Source organism: Brachycentrus maculatus, unplaced genomic scaffold, assembly GCF_059751285.1.
Source record: "Brachycentrus maculatus isolate JH-2025_06_01 unplaced genomic scaffold, ASM5975128v1 h1tg000027l, whole genome shotgun sequence".
NCBI classification, from domain to species: domain Eukaryota; kingdom Metazoa; phylum Arthropoda; class Insecta; order Trichoptera; family Brachycentridae; genus Brachycentrus; species Brachycentrus maculatus.
In genome coordinates this window covers 35,855-50,216 of record NW_028280781.1, presented here as the reverse complement: position 1 = coordinate 50,216, position 14,362 = coordinate 35,855, and the positions used below count along the sequence as shown (strand labels likewise).

Below are 14,362 nucleotides of genomic sequence, written 5' to 3'. Positions count from 1 at the left end.
TATGTCTAATAAACAAAATACATTGTAATAACAATTAATAAAGGATATAAGAAGAACAAGAGAGAAGAGAAAAAAACAACAATAATTTACTGACATTAAGGAAATTTACAAAACAAACTATTCGATCCATATTAATTAAATTGTATCAAAATGTGAATGGTAAAAATTATTGTTAGGTACCTTAAATGTTGCGTTAAAAATATGTAAAATAACATTTTCCACGTGCGAATATTACAATATGATAATACCATAGTTGGTTGTTACGCAGAAACGATCTGGTTTAACTTAGACTCTAACGACAGTCATTTGTAAAATAAATAAAAAAATACATGTAAAACAGTTTTAATTCACAATAATGTCAATATTACACTGAAAAAAGTTGGTTGAAAAAAATATCTGCTTTGTAATCTTTAAAAAAAAAATTTAACATCCGATTTCCATTATATTAAATAACATCTCTAGCTGTTGACACGATAAATGTAAAACCAAAAAAGAATAAAAAATTAATATAAAATAATCTAAAAAAATCAACCAGCTACGCATTTACTGGCATAATTCAACATGGTGTCGGATTGCTGTCTCATGGTTAGTGTTACGGACTCTTAAGTCAAAGTTTCTAGGTTTAAATCCGCGCTTCTACAATTTGATATCTATTTTTAATTATGAGCCACTTAGGCTCACAGAAATAGTATGAAATTGGAGTATTTTTGTAAATGACAAAAAAATGCTTGCATAATTATACATGTATTTTTATTAAATATTCGTTTATTAATTTATTCTTATTTTGTCCGCCTCCGTAGTGTAATGGTCAGCACGCGCGGCTACCGTTCTGGAGGTCCCGGGTTCGATTCCCAAGGGGGGTAAAATAAATAAAAGTGATTTTTTCACTGTAATATTTATTCAATATTACCCTGGACTGGTACCTGAAGCGGAGGGCTGATCACCTTTCCTTCATGTGTAAACCATCAAGATAACACTGCGTTTATATGACGCAGTGCCCTATGCACCATTGGGGTGCGGATAAGGGTTTTATTATTATATTATTAATTTATACATATATACAAAAAGCAGTTGATTTATTCCTATGACATTTATAAAACCACAACTAAATTCTAGTAACCCTTCACCCTAAACCGAAAACCAACTTTATTCTCTAATAACAAACCAGCTGTGACATATTTGTCTTTCTGCGGAACATGCGAATTTCATTAATAATGAATGAAATTTGTATGATTCTTATATTAATTAATGAACAGTGTATATACAATTATATATGTTTAAATACATAAACATTAAATAATGTGTTTTTTTGTAACAATTTATCATAAAATTATGTCTTTAACTGATTTTTTATGATTTCCTCAATAATCTTTTTTTTTAAAGCAAGTTTCATAAAATCCTTGCCAGCACACGGATTTGTTTGTTTTTATGCCAGGAATACAAATTGTTGTTACTAGATCGTGAATCATAAACTTTCAGCAGATCTCGTTGACTTAGCCATAATGACTTAATGGAACATAAAAAGTAAGAGTTACGACTTAAGCTTGACATTACGACTCAAACTTTGAGACTTTGTTTCCGAGTCAACTAGACTTCCTGTAGATATTTTACGAATCATTTTGTCACTTCCCCGTTCTCTTATTTAAATTTTAATATCGGTCTCAAGAAAAATTTAACTGAAAATTATAGAGGCATTGAGAAGGTGATTTTTTTGTAATTCATGCAACAAAAAATATTAGAAAAAAACTAAAACCGCATTTGTTTGGCAAATCATTTCCACCATCTTCTTTTCCCCAATTCATTTAGTGAAGCACCTTGGAGGTAGTTTTTAACGAAAATGGAGCTACATAAATTATACTAATTTATTATTGTTATTTATTATTTCATTATTTATAAGCCCATCGCATTCTTTCCGTTGTTGTATTGTAAAAGGATCTGATATAATATGTGGGAGTTATATGATGCTTCAAAGGATGATTCTTATAAATCTAGTTATTATTCCAACTTGACGAATTAAATCATTTTCAGAAACCAATGGAAAGTTGTTTTCTATGCATTTTTATTATTTATAAACAAGAGAAATATTTATGTTATTATTTTATTATTTGCAAAAATACATCAATTTCATACCGTTTCTGTGAGCCTAGATGGCTCAGTATTAGAAATAGGTATCCAATTGCGAACCAAGAAACTCCGACTCCCAGTCCGCGGTACTAACCACGGGACCACAACCCGACACTATATATTTATATATATATATATATATATATATATATATATATATATATATATATATATATATATATATATATATTTATATATATATATATATATATATATATATATATATATATATATATATATATATATATATATAAGTATATATATATATATATATATATATATATATATATATATATATATATATATATATATATATATATATATATATATATATAAATATATATATTTATACATATATAAGTATATATATATATAAGTATATATATATATATATATATATATATATATATATATATATATATATATATATATATATATATATATATATATATGTATAAATATATATATATATATATATATATATATATATATATATATATTTATATATATATATATATATATATATATATATATATATATATATATATATATATATATATATATATATATATATATATATATATATATATATATATATATATATATATATATATATATATATATATATATTTATATATATATATATATATATATATATATATATATATATATATATATATATATATATATATATATATATATATATATATATATATATATATATATATATATATATATATATATATATATATATATATATATATATATATATATATATTTATATATATATATATATATATAAATATATTTACACATATAAACAAAAATCTCACATGGGTGTGTACTTGTATTATTTAATCATTTCACCCTTCAAACAGAGACCCATCAAAGATTGCAAGTACAAAATAAATTAATGAATATTTACATTGAAGCGGTACATTTTTGTTTTTCATCAGGATTCTCAATTATGTTTTGTGTGCGTGTTTTGTTTGATCAATGAGTAAATAAATCAGACAAATTCTCGAACTCAAAAAAAAACATATTCATCGTTCTGACAACCCTCGTATAAAAATACGGTTAAACGTAAGCCAGTGTCATGAGTAATAATAGTAACAGTTACGACACTTAAAACCGAACCGTTACACTATTTGAAATAAAATGTTACTTTTTTTGGTTCCACCATATATTTTTTTAAGGTTTCATTATTATATTTTATTAAAGCTCTTTATTATTGTAAGTGCAACTGGACGCAATTATTGTCCGCCTCCTATTAGCCCGTAATGGTCAGCACGCTCAGCTATCGTACTGGAGGTCCCGGGTTTGATTCTCAGGGGGGAGGTCAAATAAATAAAAGTGTTATTTTTTCACTCTTATGTTACAGTACGTGCCATGTCTTAATCATTTTCGTTAAAGATTTGGACCGCATTGAGTGTCCATTATCCAGACTAATGGCATTTACATTTTTTATTATCAGACACTTAAGTCAGCCAAATCACTTAAGCCAGCTTCCTAGTAATTCCTAGAATGCTCAGACTTCCATCTCCCTCCCTTGTATATAAAACAATCAATACTTCATCTTACTTGAAAAACGTATAATTTATGGCATACATGCTACTTACATATAATAATAAAAAACCCTTATCCGCACCCCAATGGTGCATAGGGCACATATAAACGCAGTGTTATCTTGATCGTTTACACGTCATATAAACGCAGTGTTATTTTGATCGTTTACACATGAAGGAAAGGTGATCAGCTCTCCGCTTCAGGTACCAGTCCAGAATAATATTGAATAAATATGACAGTGAAAAAATCACTTATATTTATGTATTTTACCCCCCTTGGGAATCGAACCCGGGACCTCCAAAACGGTAGCCGAGCGTGCTGACCATTACACTACTTACATATAGACAGCTGTAAAATAAATATAATGTCACAACTTCTGAAATATAAGTAACTTTCAACAATTTTTTTTATTATTAATAACCATACCAAATAATTTAAAATTTTAAATTCTGTTAAACTCAAATATGAACAAATGAAATTTTCATACACGGTTTTGTAAAAATACTATTTGGTTATTTTTTTCCAGATAATTCTCAAAAATGTGATACAAAATGTTAATACTGTTTTATTAAAACGTAATGGATCATCACTTTTTGTAATAAAATATTTTTTTACCACAGAATATATTTATTTCAAATATGAGGAAATGTGAAATTCGTTCAACAGCACATGTTATTAATAACGAAGTGTGACTCAAACAGTAAGTACGCATTTTTGCTGTATCGCTTAGTTACCATTATTCACGATGTGGATCTGCTCTGTGCGTCTCTTTATAACAATATCAAGTAAGGGTTGTTCCATAATGCCCGGGAAATAAGTCGTATGATTTATGATACTGGGGGAGGGTCCTGCTCCCACGATGACAAAAAACTGACGCGCTCTTTCGGAGGCTTGCGCCATCTAAAATTCGAGCAACTTTCCACAAAGAACATCCCAAATAAACTGCCTCTATAGATGACACAAGGGATCAACGTAAACTTTTTGTGTATTCTTCAATACGATAAATTTTTATTCAGTTACTCTGGGATCGCGAATATGGCCATTTTATGTCCAACATGTGGAAGCACTTACATCTAAAATTTGTACTTAGTCATTGCTAATGATACTTTCATTTTAAATTCCAATATTAAACAATGATAAAAGTAATTTATACAATATAATGCCTTAATATACCATATTGGATCAAGGATATTACCATTTTGATTGTTTTTTCATTTCACATCTTTTTACTAGACATTTAAAATGGAGCTTGTTCCTATTAATTGGTGATTAGTGATATGACTGTGGTAAAACTTGAATTTGAAACTTGAAACTTGAAAGATTGAATTAATTACTTCAGAAAATTTGTAAACACGTAAAATAACAACAAAAAAACAGTTCATTTTCTTTACATCTATTTTGTCGTCCTCAAAAAGTTAAGTATCTCCTGATTTAGAGTTGCCGGATGATACCATCAGATAACTCCAAATTATGTTGACACTGCGCTCCTCATATTAATGGTGTAATTATATTAATGATGTCCGCCTCCGTAGCGTAGTGGTCAACATGCTCGGCTACCGTTCTGGAGGTCCCGGGTTCGATTCTTAAGGGGGGTAAAATAAATATAAGTGATTTTTTCATTGTAATATTTATTTAATTTTACCCTAGACTGGTACCTGAAGCGGAGGGCTGATCACCTTTCCTTCATGTGTAAAACGATCAAGATACCACTGAGTTTATATGACGCAGTGCCCTATGCACTATTGGGGTGCGGATAAGGGTTTTATTATTATTATAATTATATTACATTCATCATTTTCTGTTTTTGCAATGTTAAAATACAATAAATTTTCATCCAATTATTATATATATTCCGTCTTATGAATCTAGAATAATATTAATTGAATTATTATATTTAAGTTATTTTAAAGAAAAAAAAAACTGTTTGTTTATCGTCAAATTTCATATTTTTCAGGTTTTCGAGATCAAGTTAATTAGGTTTTTTGATATTCTAGGATACGTGATAATCTTAATATTTTTTTGCGTTGTTGTTTTCATGACTAAGGGTCGTGACCATTATTTTTGCTTGTACTGAAAATTACTTAGTTCTGGGAAGGAAAGTGCACTAATTTACCCTTACTTTCTGCACCACAGTAGACAAAGATGTTGGAAGTCTTTGATGTTGTGTATTACAACACTGTTGCTGTCCAATGCCCTATACCCTTAAACTTTATTACAAAAAGCTATTTTGACCTTGTCGATTATGTAGTATTTAAATATGAAAAAATATCAGTTTTATTTTTTCCCCTGTCAGACATTTTTTTGATAATTCTGTATTTCAAACCAAACCACAAAAATCATAACAAAATGCGACACACGAACTATGAATTGAGACGAGAATTATAATAAAATTATATTTGCGAAATAACAATACAACTTTTATTCGAATTGTTCATTTAACGTAGAAATTTGTAAATTTTATTAAATAGAAAAAAAGGAAAAAATCGTGAATATACCAAGCTGTTGGCTCCTTTCTACGTAATTATATGTACTATTCTACAGAAAGAAGTAACGAATATGAAATACCTTATCTGAAAGTATGAATTCCATTTAGTACCTTTCGTATAGACAAGTAGTTGGAGTATAACGGACCTTCGACCCATATAATATGAGCATAAGGGTCGTTTTACTGTATACCCTGTGGGCCCATTAATAATAAATATTACATAAATAATTGAAAAGCTGATACGGACCCTCGAAAAATATGTTAATTTTTGGTGAAATTCATATACACGTACTTACAAGAGATTGAGAGATAAGATCATACGTATAGACGTGATAGGGTGAAATATATAATTATCTTAAAACAACAACAACAAAAATTCTGCAAAATAGAGCTTTAAGTTATGGTTCATCAAAAAACACATATACGTCAACTAACTTTACTAGAGTCTAGTAACTAGACGGTTTAAAAATGACTTTGAAACTAAACACCGATTGAAATTTAGAGCTTTATGTGAAAAAAAAAACATCACAATTTTGTAAAGATTTGTTTGCACCGATGTTTCTGATCGGAGGGTTTGTCAGGGATTGAAATTTATTACAGTATTTAAATGAGTAAAAGCTAAGATTTTTTCGTGCAGAAAAGTGTGTAAATAGTTTTAAAAAATGTTCGCACAACTACGGTGTATGAAGAGAAATATAACGCCCAATCTCAAGAATCAAAGAAACTTTAAAAGAAATTCTAAAGATAGCATCCGTTAACTGATAAAATATAGTTGATTATTATTCTACTTATCAAATCATTCACGATCGGTTTCCAGGAAGTCTGCGCAAGATGATATCATGAGAGTTTACTGCAAAGACAGTATTTTAAAACCTTTAAACTATTTGGGGTTAAAACTATTTGAAAACCTTACAAACCCTAAACTTCATACATTTTTTGAACTACTCAAAGGTCAATGTTTTTTCAAGTCAGGATTTTAAAGTTAAGTTATTTAAAAAAAATCATTTGTTCTAGTTTAAAAAGTTGAAGTGGTTGCAATACCAAACAAATGAGTCGAAACAAAAACGTCTTACAAGGACTTTATGAGCTTGTAGATTGCTAGACTGATGGCACCAAAAACGAAGAAAACTATGCATCAAAATACCTAAATAAATAGTTTTTTAAAACCCAAATTTTTTTACAGTTAGTAAAATAAATATGTGTGAGTGTAAATTTCAAATAAATAGAAATAATTGAATATAAAGTAAAAATGAGCACAATAACACTTTTTTAGCACAATAATTTCGTGTTTTCAAGTCTTTTGATGTTGTCACAGAAAACTTTTTATAAATTTTCATTTCATATCTGAAATTTCATCTAAATAATACTATGTTATTACTGACAACTGCGTAGAAAACACGTATGGTAAAAGGTCACTGAAAAAAAAGTAATTTGCACAGTTTGCCATAAACTTCACTTCAAAACTTAAAGCTTCCTTAACATGCAAAGCTCTTGTATACATTTGGCAATTAATGAAAAATTGTCTTATGTGAGGATATTTAACTTGAACGATTAAAAGAAAGTATTTATTACGAGTCGTAAAAATATGTTCAATACGTACTTGAATATTTTAAAACTAGAAATTGTAAAAAAGAATCAATGATATTCTGTATGAGTTCGTTAGCCAGTTCGCTTTCTTAAACGCGTTTAGGCATTCCCTAATGACGTGCTCGGAAGACCGGCCATACAAGATTAATTTGCAAACAATCTCATCTTTATGTTTCTTATATCATTATACATTTTATTATTTATATAAAGGCCTAACAGAAACAAACTAAACTTAACTAACATCTCCTGGCTTTCAAAGGGTAAAAAACATCAATTTATTATTTTTTTGGATAAAATAGACGGAAAAAGTCACTTGAAAAAACAGTCTGGTTTCAAAATGTATGCAATAGAACTAAAATTAGAGGTCTCTAGGAGCTATTTTGGATAGAACAGTACTGAAAAATTCATTGTGGCATTTGTCTAAGTCCAAAACTTTAGGACAGGCACTTGAAAAGGAATAGTTATAATACTCTTTTACAATATTTCCATCTTAGTATTTTTATCCAGCTTCTGTTATGGAGTTATATTTTCAATGGTATTAAAATAAATAAAATGTTTTTATTTATTTCATTTTTTTCAAATGTTTAAATATTATCTATTAATGTAAAAAAACCACTAGGACCACAAATAAAAATTGTTTTAATCCTACGATTTGTCATGAAATTTTGTTATCTTTTCTTGATACTATAAAAATGTGAATATACGTTTTGCTTCTAGTTTGTACGTTTTGCTTCATATTGAACAGCTATTTTTTTAAATTTATGAGATAAATCCTATATTTAATAATAATATTTAATGTTTTAATTTATTTCAAACAAAAATTTTCACGTCTGATGTTAGTTTTTTTTACTCTCCCATGAAGGAAGATCGCCAGTAAAAATTACATTATAAAACAGTATAAACGTAAATTTTATCCTTATTTTCTCTTGGGAGATTGAAACCCTTCTCAAACACTTCTATATGAATGTCATCCCAAACAAGGGATTTAAAAAAATAAATTCTCGATTACAGGCTGAATTGAATGTACAGATCCGTGTCAAAATGTACAGCTTCCTATACAATGGGATGTGTGTGATTTGTAAAATTTACATGGATTTTCTACGTCAAACCATCTGAGCACATGAGCCCGGTTTTATTATGGCTCTGCCCGCGGAGAGGATTATGGAAAAAACGTGTATGAGTAACCATAAAGTAGTCCGTTTTACGGGATTCGAGCTGAATTATAACGAGTTGGAAATGATCGCGTTACGAACGCGGTAGTTCAAACGTCTACTCAGTGTAAAACATCGTAAGCAAAAAAAGATTAACAACCCTTGAAACACATAAAAAAAACTGTACCCGGTTTTACGTTGCTTTAGTCAGGCTCAATGGAAAATAAATATAATAGGAAGCAAATATTTCTAATAATATCTGTTTAATTTCGCAATGCTTGTAAAGCAAAGAAAATATAAAAATCTACGAAATATTCAATCTCAGCATTGAAAATTCTAAGGTGATAGCAGCTGTCAATAGTTTTGCGTGACTTGCTTAACGTTCGAAAGATGGCGCTGCTTTTGCCGAAAAAATCTAAGTAAAAAAAACATGTTTTTTCTTGCTACAGGAAGAAACACCTGTCACAAAGATATCTAAAAAAAAAACAATTTATACTGCGTAGCCAACATTGCGTTTGATTTTTAAAGGATCGGCTTAGAAACTTTAGAAGATTTAATTATTTTAACAAACAAACATTTTTTTATTAATTAAATATAGTAACAAGAGTTTTTATAACTTATTTCAGTTTTTAGACATTTTTACTTAACAATCTTAAAATTACCTACGCTTTTTTCCAATTAAGAGACTAAGCTCTTGTGCTTATAGAGGGACACACACTTATTATTTATTGTTCAATAACGTTAAATTAAATATTTTTTGCTTTTATTTGCAATTCATTCATATTATTTTAAAATAGTTGGTTTGTAATTTAAAAACATATTTTCAACTCACATAATCGATTAATTGAAACGTTTATTCATCATCATTTTTTTTTCAAGTTACGCATGGAAAACTGCATTGGATATATGAATTATTAATTTTATACGAAAATGAACATGATTAATAGATTTGTTATTCAGGTATCGATCCTAGATAACATTTCATAAATATGAGAGTGAAAAATCACTTATATTCATTTTGATCTATCCGGTAATCGAATCTAAGACTTCGTGCATGGTAGCCTACCGCGTTTACCTATTTACAACAAAGTCAGACAAATGATAATTTATAACACCTTAATTTATTAATTCACATTTGTTTAAAATCGTGAAAATATTAAATTAATTAACAAAAACAACGCTAATTTTTATTCAAAAAATCAAAAGATCAAAATGATCGATTGATTTGGTTTAAAATGAGAAATAAAATATAAATTTGATGTAGATATATACTTATTGTACATTACAAGAATTGTAAAGATAATATAGGATGCGTTTTATGTTCAAGGTTGATTTTGTCTGGCCGGTATTTTGTTTTGGATGACATTTGGCTGCTGACATTTGACAGTCGTAAAGAGTGGTTGACATACCATAAAATTATTGTAGGGCACAGTACGTTGAAACGACGTAAAAGAAATATAATAAAATATTTAAATGAGGTAAAAACGCGGAGAAAATTACGCAACATTTTTTTTTTCATAAATTCGCGTGTTAAATATGTGTTATAACTAAATTTAGTAAAACGCATGCATTAGGGGATAAACTTAAAATAAGGCAACAGTTGAGCTTAAGTATGTATACCAGATAATATTGTTGAAGTGAGGCAGAGGGTTCCTGAATGTCCGGACATCTCTCATTGACGCAGCGAACAAAAATCAGGAATGTCGTCATCATTATTTAATGATATTTCTCCACAACGATTTAATTTTTGAAAAGTATATCATGCAATTTATAAAAAAAAGTTTGCACACTAAAAACTATGCTTCGAACGTGAAAATGCGGTACTTAATCACACACAACTTGTGTTACGATGCAAATTTCGGGAGAATTTTTCCAGCCCAAATAATGTAAAAATTGGTGATATCGACTGGTCCCTATAATTCTGATTTGACCCCTTCTGCGATTTTTTCAACAAGAATTCTTGAAGGAAAAAATGTACATTTACAAACTACTTATATTCTTAATGCTTAAAGTCAATATTTGCTGAAATAATACAAGAAGTCTGCAAAAATGTTATGAAAAATGTGCTTAAAAGAGATCGCTTTGCAGTCAGAGGTGGCCACTTTACCGGCATCATATTCCATACAATATTACTACAGATTTTTTTCGAAAGATCAATTAGAGAAATTTAAATTTTAAAACTGTTTTCTATTTAAAAATTAAAGGATAAAAAATATCTTCCTGAAACTCAATTAGTAGCTACAAATACAAAACACGTTGAAATTTACATTTTTTTTGTTGTATTTTTTCTCGCATACAACGTTTTGACATTATTCAATATGGGAATCAGACTCGGCGGGTGGTATTGTAGGTCGGAGCTTACTGTACCGAGAAAACCATAACTGATGTGGACACACACCAAACAGTTAAACCGTGTACAATCCGGGATTTTTTCTATTTGATATGTATAAAGTTTTCTCATCAAACTTCTTCATCAAAGTTTTACCCGTTTTTCACATAAATTTATTTTGTATTCTTGTTCCCATTGTTTTCATTATTTTTTTCAACTGAATTTATTAATTGTAACGTCATAAATGCATTAAAAATAACGATATTTCATGTTTAAAAAAATGTATTTAATTGAATGTCGATTTTAACTTTTTTTTGCATGTTTATAAATTTTGACACAATCATACATTGGAATGTGCATGAGTAATGCATTTTTCGACAAATACTTTAACCGTATTGGCAGTATGTATTGAACGTAACAGTAATAGAAAAATAATTCTCAACATTTTTCATGGCGGATAACATGTTTCTTGACAGCTGGTAAAATATTATGTACTCATAAGAATTGTAAATTAAAACCTGTTAGAATTATAAAAAAATACATGCGCTACGTTCAGCGTAGTCAAGGAATAACTGGAAAAGAGTTATCGGTTCTACAACGATCACAACCAGATCAATAAAAAAGAATAAGAAGGAGTAGAAAGAAATATATGCTTTCTGTTTTCTTTCTTTTTTGTTTAGCTAAACTAAGCCAGAGCAACGCATTGTTGAGTACAGGTAGTGTACGTAAAAATTGAATTTTCGAGCATAAATAATAAAAACCATATTACTTAATTACTGATAATATACTGAAATATTCCTTGAAATAATTAGTGAAAATAATAAATAATCCGCAGATACTTTCATGAAATGTCTAAATTAATTAATTTACGTAATTTACGTCTGCGTTATTTAATCCAGCCATCTCGGCTATAAAATTATTACGTCAGCTTATCACGTTATATGTATAGTTATAAATAAAACCCTTAAGTCGCAAAAGTGATAATTAGTATGCTCAGTATAACTCCAATATAACCTGTGAATTGACGTGAGAAACTTTGCAATGTCTGAAATTCCATGAAATATTTATAACTTCATGGGATAATTTCAGTGTGGAAAGCGACCCAACGTCCCTCAATTCTTATTAATAGTAGCATTAAAGGAATTAAGAAAACCATTTTATCTGTCTGCTTATTAATTTCGTATATAAAAGGTTTTATTATCAAAATTAACATTTTATTCGTGAACTTACTTTAAGTAACGATTCGTATGTGTTTTTCATAATAAAACCTACATTAGAACATATATTTTATGCACACGTTAGAGGAAAAAATAACCCTTTGCTAATTTTTGATATAATTTTAAATCGTGTTTTCTATATAAATATAGACGAACATGGGGAGAATACAGAAATTCCTTAAGTATTTTTTATTTAAAATGGCAATATTTGAAATAAATATTTTCAATGAAATCTTTTTGGGAAAAGAAAAAAAAGCGAACCAAATAGCTTGGGAGCGTTTTTTTGGAATTCTCACTATGTGACTCAAATCAATTTCTGACTTTTGCAACACTATTTATCATGTTCCTACAAAGACTCAATTATGTCTATTTAGTTTTATTTTGTTTGAAAAAATAAGACCTACAAGAACGCAAAGCAGCTGGGTGGGCTAACCACCTAAAACCTTGGAGGCATTTTTTCCGAACTATCTAACGTCCAAGTGACTAAATTCTTACCGTGGCTTATGAAACACCGCTTATAATTTTCCCACCGGGGTTCTAATTTTATAAATTTTGTGGTTCGTTCTTTATTGTGATAGTTTGAATACGCTTAAAGTTACTAAGATATTATGTAACCATTAAGCGAAAAATACGAGGCAAAAACACTTCCTGCTTTCAGGTAGATTTACGCACTCAATATATTGGATAATTGAATAAGCGAACGAATAGTATTGTTGTATTTAATTGAGTATTTTTTTATCCGGAATTTCTCTCATCGAACAAATGACGATACTTCATTGAATAAATTTCTTTATTCATTATTTAACAAGCTTTCCTTTCTCGCTATTGTCACCACTAGAAAAGCAAACCATTTATGTATTAAACAAAAGCATTAATAAAAGATTAACAACAATTTAATAAACAGTATTCAATTTATCCTAACGAGAAAAAAGAACAAAACATATCGCTCACTCCTTTCAAGAACGTCATAAATCAAAAATCGTCAATTTTCAGTTGTGCATGCTTTCGAAATGCCCAGAAAACGTAGTGTATCCCAGCAAAAGAGGCATATTTTTAACATAATATTTACCTGCTACAGGGCAGAAAGTGATGCTTTTGTATTTTGAAGAAAATGTATAGTTTAATTATTTTTTTAAATATACTAATTATTTTTCAAATGAAGAAAAAACCTCAGGTTTTACCTAAAAATATCTGTTGCACAGTGAAAAGTTCGATAAGTGGCTTGATATTTATTTTTAATACATTGTATTATATTTTTAAACTTTAAAAACGTTCTCCTGAAAAATCAAGTTTTTTTATTTATGACGTTCTTGAAAGGAGTGAGCGATATTTCATTCCACAATCTTTCGTGGAAATATTTTTTTTTTATATTTGAGCGTAACAAACTGGTTATAACAAACTATCTACAGAGAAAAAGGGTAGAAAAGGAGTTCTTTCATTCATGTATTTAAAAAAAAACGCATCGATAGTTAACAACAAAAATATACAGTTCTCAATTAATATTACATGGCATACAGGAAAAATATCGTTCCGCAATCTTTCGAGCAATATTCTAAAATAAATAAATTTTTCTTTATTTCAGCGCTAGTATAACAAACTGGTTGGTGATAAGGGACCTGTCTGTGGAGGAGAGAAGAAATGACGTTCCTAGAAAGCGTTTTCTATGCAAATTCTCCTATGCAGTTCAACCATTTTACTTCAACTGCATCTACCAAGTACGTCTGACACTCGTTTTTTTACAACGTAATTTATTTAGAACGGGATAAGAACCATTTACAATAGAGCAAATTTAAATGAAAGCCCGGAAGGAATTGCGCTTTAAAAAAGAAAGAGTACCTTTCAATTTACATACTGATTTTTTCAGAACAAACAAATACAACCATTGAATTAAAACACTAGATTT

The 14,362-nt window shown here is 28.6% G+C and overlaps 1 protein-coding gene across 1 annotated transcript in view; it reads right to left on the bottom strand.

The window, feature by feature from the left end:
• unc-13 (protein unc13 homolog) overlaps positions 1 to 14,362 on the bottom strand; it is a 480,145-nt gene that overhangs the window by 448,053 nt on the left and 17,730 nt on the right. The window lies entirely within an intron of this gene.